Source organism: Cherax quadricarinatus, chromosome 46 (genome assembly GCF_038502225.1).
Source record: "Cherax quadricarinatus isolate ZL_2023a chromosome 46, ASM3850222v1, whole genome shotgun sequence".
NCBI lineage: Eukaryota > Metazoa > Arthropoda > Malacostraca > Decapoda > Parastacidae > Cherax > Cherax quadricarinatus.
Window position 1 is genome coordinate 21,688,383 of NC_091337.1, and position 7,500 is coordinate 21,695,882.

Here is a 7,500-nt window from a genome sequence, read left to right on the forward strand (position 1 = left end):
TACCAGGCTCCGGTGATAACCTTGTACCAGGCTCCGGTGATAACCTTGTACCAGGCTCCGGTGATAACCTTGTACCAGACTCCGGTGAAAACCTTGTACCAGACTCCGGTGATAACCTTGTACCAGGCTCCGGTGATAACCTTGTACCAGGCTCCGGTGATAACCTTGTACCAGGCTCCGGTGATAACCTTATACCAGACTCCGTTGATAACCATGTACCAGGCTCCGGTGATAAGCTTGTACCAGGCTCCGGTGATAACCTTGTACCAGACTCCGGTGATAACCTTGTACCAGGCTCCGGTGATAACCTTGTACCAGGCTCCGGTGATAACCTTGTACGAGGCTCCGGTGATAACCTTGTACCAGGCTCCGGTGATAACCTTGTACCAGGATCCGGTGATAACCTTGTACCAGGCTCCGGTGATAACCTTGTACCAGGCTACGGTGATAACCTTGTACGAGGCTCCGGTGATAACCTTGTACCAGGCTCCGGTGATAACCTTGTACCAGGATCCGGTGATAACCTTGTACCAGGCTCCGGTGATAACCTTGTACCAGGCTCCGGTGATAAGCTTGTACCAGGCTCCGGTGATAACCTTGTACCAGACTCCTGTGATAACCTTGTACCAGGCTCCGGTGATAACCTTGTACCAGGCTCCGGTGATAACCTTGTACCAGACTCCGGTGACAACCTTGTACCAGGCTCCGGTGATAACCTTGTACCAGGCTCCGGTGATAACCTTGTACCAGGCTCCGGTGATAACCTTGTAAGAGACTCCGGTGATAACTTTGTACCAGGCTCCGGTGATAACCTTGTACCAGGCTCCGGTGATAACCTTGTACCAGACTCCGGTGATAACCTTGTACCAGACTCCGGTGATAACCTTGTACCAGGCTCCGGTGATAACCTTGTACCAGGCTCCGGTGATAACCTTGTACCAGGCTCCGGTGATAACCTTGTACCAGACTCCGGTGATAACCTTGTACCAGGCTCCGGTGATAACCTTGTACCAGACTCCGGTGATAACCTTGTACCAGGCTCCGGTGATAACCTTGTACCAGACTCCGGTGATAACCTTGTACTAGGCTCCGGTGATAACCTTGTACCAGGCTCCGGTGATAACCTTGTACCAGACTCCGGTGATAACCTTGTACCAGGCTCCGGTGATAACCTTGTACCAGACTCCGGTGATAACCTTGTACCAGGCTCCGGTGATAACCTTGTACCAGGCTCCGGTGATAACCTTGTACCAGACTCCGGTGATAACCTTGTACCAGACTCCGGTGATAACCTTGTACCAGGCTCCGGTGATAACCTTGTACCAGGCTCCGGTGATAACCTTGTACCAGGCTCCGGTAATAACCTTGTACCAGGCTCCGGTGATAACCTTGTACCAGACTCCGGTGATAACCTTGTACCAGGCTCCGGTGATAACCTTGTACCAGACTCCGGTGATAACCTTCTACCAGACTCCGGTGATAACCTTGTACCAGACTCCGGTGATAACCTTGTACCAGGCTCCGGTGATAACCTTGTACCAGACTCCGGTGATAACCTTGTACCAGGCTCCGGTGATAACCTTGTACCAGACTCCGGTGATAACCTTGTACCAGACTCCGGTGATAACCTTGTACCAGGCTCCGGTGATAACCTTGTACCAGGCTCCGGTGATAACCTTGTACCAGGCTCCGGTGATAACCTTGTACCAGGCTCCGGTGATAACCTTGTACCAGACTCCGGTGATAACCTTGTACCAGGCTCCGGTGATAACCTTGTACCAGACTAAGGTGATAACCTTGTACCAGGCTCCGGTGATAACCTTGTACCAGGCTCCGGTGATAACCTTGTACCAGACTCCGGTGATAACCTTGTACCAGACTCCGGTGATAACCTTGTACCAGGCTCCGGTGATAATCTTGTACCAGACTCCGGTGATAACCTTGTACCAGGCTCCGGTGATAACCTTGTACCAGGCTCCGGTGATAACCTTGTACCAGACTCCGGTGATAACCTTGTACCAGACTCCGGTGATAACCTTGTACCAGGCTCCGGTGATAACCTTGTACCAGACTCCGGTGATAACCTTGTACCAGACTCCGGTGATAACCTTGTACCAGGCTCCGGTGATAACCTTGTACCAGACTCCGGTGATAACCTTGTACCAGACTCCGGTGATAACCTTGTACCAGGCTCGGGTGATAACCTTGTACCAGGCTCCGGTGATAACCTTATACCAGACTCCGTTGATAACCATGTACCAGGCTCCGGTGATAACCTTGTACCAGGCTACAGTGATTACTTTGTACCAGGCTCCGGTGATAACCTTGTACCAGACTCCGGTGATAACCATGTACCAGGCTCCGGTGATAACCTTGTACCAGACTCCGGTGATAACCTTGTACCAGACTCCGGTGATAACCTTGTACCAGGATCCGGTGATAACCTTGTACCAGGCTCCGGTGATAACCTTGTACCAGGCTCCGGTGATAACCTTGTACCAGACTCCGGTGATAACCTTGTACCAGACTCCGGTGATAACCTTGTACCAGACTCCGGTGATAACCTTGTACCAGGCTCCGGTGATAACCTTGTACCAGACTCCGGTGATAACCTTGTACCAGGCTCCGGTGATAACCTTGTACCAGACTCCGGTGATAACCTTGTACCAGGCTCCGGTGATAACCTTGTACCAGGCTCCGGTGATAACCTTGTACCAGGCTCCGGTGATAACCTTGTACCAGGCTCCGGTGATAACCTTGTACCAGACTCCGGTGATAACCTTGTACCAGGCTCCGGTGATAACCTTGTACCAGACTCCGGTGATAACCTTGTACCAGACTCCGGTGATAACCTTGTACCAGGCTCCGGTGATAACCTTGTACCAGACTCCGGTGATAACCTTGTACCAGGCTCCGGTGATAACCTTGTACCAGACTAAGGTGATAGCCTTGTACCAGGCTCCGGTGATAACCTTGTACCAGGCTCCGGTGATAACCTTGTACCAGACTCCGGTGATAACCTTGTACCAGACTCCGGTGATAACCTTGTACCAGGCTCCGGTGATAATCTTGTACCAGACTCCGGTGATAACCTTGTACCAGGCTCCGGTGATAACCTTGTACCAGGCTCCGGTGATAACCTTGTACCAGGCTCCGGTGATAACCTTGTACCAGACTCCGGTGATAACCTTGTACCAGACTCCGGTGATAACCTTGTACCAGGCTCCGGTGATAACCTTGTACCAGACTCCGGTGATAACCTTGTACCAGACTCCGGTGATAACCTTGTACCAGACTCCGGTGATAACCTTGTACCAGACTCCGGTGATAACCTTGTACCAGGCTCCGGTGATAACCTTGTACCAGACTCCGGTGATAACCTTGTACCAGACTCCGGTGATAACCTTGTACCAGGCTCCGGTGATAACCTTGTACCAGACTCCGGTGATAACCTTGTACCAGACTCCGGTGATAACCTTGTACCAGACTCCGGTGATAACCTTGTACCAGACTCCGATGATAACCTTGTACCAGACTCCGGTGATAACCTTGTACCAGACTCCGGTGATAACCTTGTACCAGACTCCGGTGATAACCTTGTACCAGGCTCCGGTGATAACCTTGTACCAGACTCCGGTGATAACCTTGTACCAGACTCCGGTGATAACCTTGTACCAGGCTCCGGTGATAACCTTGTACCAGACTCCGGTGATAACCTTGTACCAGACTCCGGTGATAACCTTGTACCAGACTCCGGTGATAACCTTGTACCATTCTCCGGTGATAACCTTGTACCAGACTCCGGTGATAACCTTGTACCAGACTCCGGTGATAACCTTGTACCAGACTCCGGTGATAACCTTGTACCAGACTCCGGTGATAACCTTGTACCAGACTCCGGTGATAACCTTGTACCAGACTCCGGTGATAACCTTGTACCAGACTCCGGTGATAACCTTGTACCAGGCTCCGGTGATAACCTTGTACCAGACTCCGGTGATAACCTTGTACCAGGCTCCGGTGATAACCTTGTACCAGACTCCGGTGACAACCTTGTACCAGGCTCCGGTGATAACCTTGTACCAGGCTCCGGTGATAACCTTGTACCAGGCTCCGGTGATAACCTTGTACCAGACTCCGGTGATAACCTTGTACCAGACTCCGGTGATAACCTTGTACCAGACTCCGGTGATAACCTTGTACCAGACTCCGGTGATAACCTTGTACCAGGCTCCGGTGATAACCTTGTACCAGACTCCGGTGATAACCTTGTACCAGGCTCCGGTGATAACCTTGTACCAGGCTCCGGTGATAACCTTGTACCAGACTCCGGTAACCTTCTCGACTATTTTTTACCAAGCATGTATCGGTTCTAGCTTCAAGAATTTAAGATTTTTACTAACTGACTGAAAAACGAGGATGTGGTTTGCTTTATAGTAATCGTATTATACTAAGTAAACACATCTGTGTTGACTGTGGAACTGCAGGCATTCCTCACTGCACTCTTCTAATTGTCAGTGTTGGTGGCTCCCAATTATCTGTCAACTTTGACTCCCACTGGGTTGTTTGTCCTTGCCCCTGACCTTCCCTGACCTTCCATAAGTCCAGGTGCAGTAACCTGCAATGACGCCCGGCACCAGGACGCAGAATTTTGGTTTAAAAATAAACGTGAGCAAATACAAGTACATATTTATTAGAAAAAATTCCAGTTGTGGGACCTTAATCCAGGTCCCAGGAGCGAAACGTTTACTATTAAATATGTCCTATTCTTTACTCACGTGTTTTTTAAATCAATTTGTCGGCATCCATTACCAAGGTTTATACCATTAAGAAATTTGATGGCGTCTGGACCATATTGGTACCGCAGGTACCAACATGGTCCAGATATAGAAACTGAAAGGTATAGAAATTGAAAGACCGATTGTTTAAATTTAAAAATACACTTACAAATTTAAACTTTTTTTAGGTTAGATAGTTAAATATTGACTTCTAATATAACTACTGGTTTAATGAATATTTTAATATTCATGAAAGATTATCAGACTTTATACAAAACAAAGTGTATATTTCACATCTTAGAAACACAGATAAGTGTATGTCTTTCAGACTATATACACATAGAAGTGTATAACTATCTATTTATATGCGCAGAAGTGTGCATAGCTCAGGCTATATGCATAGCGAAGTGCATGTCCGTGTAGGTAAGTCCCTCAGGATACATATACAGAGGGAAGTATATTTCTAAAGGATATTTAAACTAATGTGTGTATATCTATTTAACAGAGAAGTATGTGTCTCTCTCTCACCGAGTATATACCTAGAAAGATGTATTTTTTTTTTATGCAAATTAATTTTACAGGCTAAGAGCTGTTATGCTGCTTCACCTCATTTCAAAGCCCAACCCTATCTAGCCCTGTCTAGGCCAGCCCTATCTAGCCCCATCCAGGATGCCACCAGCATGCCAGCCCTATCCAGGGTGCTCGGACTTGTGTCCGAGCCTCTCTACCCTTTCCTATACCAGACCAGTGGTCTGAATTGTATCTCAGACCAGTGGTCTGAATTGTATCTCAGACCAGTCGTCTGAATTGTATCTCAGACCAGTGGTCTGATATGTCTTGACTATGTCTTGAGGTCTCCTGGCCATGTTTTGAGGTCTCCTGGCCATGTCTTGAGGGGTCCTGGCCATGTCTTGAGGGCTCCTGTCCGTGTCTTATTGGCTCCTCATGTGGACAGATTATCTTTTGATCCTTTCTTGTGGTGAATTTCTGAAGAGTTTCTTTGAGGCCTCTCAACAAAACGTTTTGAAATTAAATATATTTATTCGCTTCCAATCTCTGAATATAAATTCACAGTCATTACCTAGGTTTTAAGTGTATTTTTAGGCTTCTAGATGTATTTTACGGGTCAAGGCATATGTCTACTTTTCTAAGTACATTTTTTGCAGTTTTTGTATATTCTTAGGTTTCTACGTAATTTCCTATGATTTTATAACATTTTCTTGAGATATATATATATATATATATATATATATATATATATATATATATATATATATATATATATATATATATATATATATATATATATATATATATGATGGGGTCCACCTCTGGTGTAAATTGTACGACCCATAGTCTCGGGGAAGTGGATAAAAAGGCTTCAAGGAAGAATATTTGGATTTCTTCCTGAAGCCGTTTGAATATTCCACTTCCCCTACCACCCCATCGTTTCGTTCTTTTTTACCAATAGGTATATTTTATTACATAATATGGTGCAAAAGGCTTAAGAGATACATTGTTGATATAAATATGGCATATACAGTACATGAGATGTGAGAGATACAAGTCTAGTACATATTGTTACGTGTTTGTCACTGATTATAATGCGAGAATCTCATCCAGCTTTTCAAAACAGGGGCGCGTGCCCAAAATACAGAAGGCACTACCCCTCTGAACGGTTTCGTGACTTCTCACATTATCAAGGAACTATAAAAAGAAAACATCAACAGAAAGGCATATAAGGGCAAGACTACACCTCACAGTCACGTCACAACACCCGACTCTGTGAAACTGATGCTCTACCCAGGCATTAAAATTTTTTACTTGTCTAATGAATCATTAAATTCTTCCCAAATTTTATTAAGAGCTTGGAATTTCACAGTGGCTTTCTGCATATATATATATATATATATATATATATATATATATATATATATATATATATATATATATATATATATATATATATATATATATATATATATATATATATATATATATATATATATAAAGTATTAAAAACCATTTGTCTCCATTCACTCCTATCAAATACGCTCACGCATGCTTGCTGGAAGTCCAAGCCCCTTGCACACAAAACCTTTTTTACCTCCTCCCTCTAACTTTTCCTAGGCCGACCCCTACCCCGCCTTCCCTCCACTAAAGATTTATACACTCTCGAAGTCATTCTGTTTCGTTCCATTCTCTCTATATGTCCGAACCACCTCAACAACCCTTCCTAAGCCCTCTGTTCAACAGTTTTGGCAATCCCGCAGCTCTTCCTAACTTCCAAGCTACGAATTCTCTGCATTATATTCACACCACACATTTCCCTCAGACATGACATCTCCACTGCCTCCAGCCTTCTCCTCGCTGCAACATTCATCACCCATGCTTCACACCCATATAAGAGTGTTGGAAAAACTGTATTCTCATACATTCCCGTCTTTGCTTCCAAGGACAAAATTCTTTCCTACTTAGTAACTATACGTGGTGTCTGCCAATCCTTAGGTACCTTTTCTTCTTTCCACACATTCACTGGACAAATATTCCAGTCATTTCAACTATACTAAATTCCCATCATCTTTTACATATCACTCATAATATCAAGAGTTCCATCTGCTACACCCACTTTCTTTTTTATACACTGCCACACCCACTCTCTCTACATCTACCTCTGGCTCTTCCTTAATCCTGTGAAAAATGATTCCTCCCTGCCCAATGA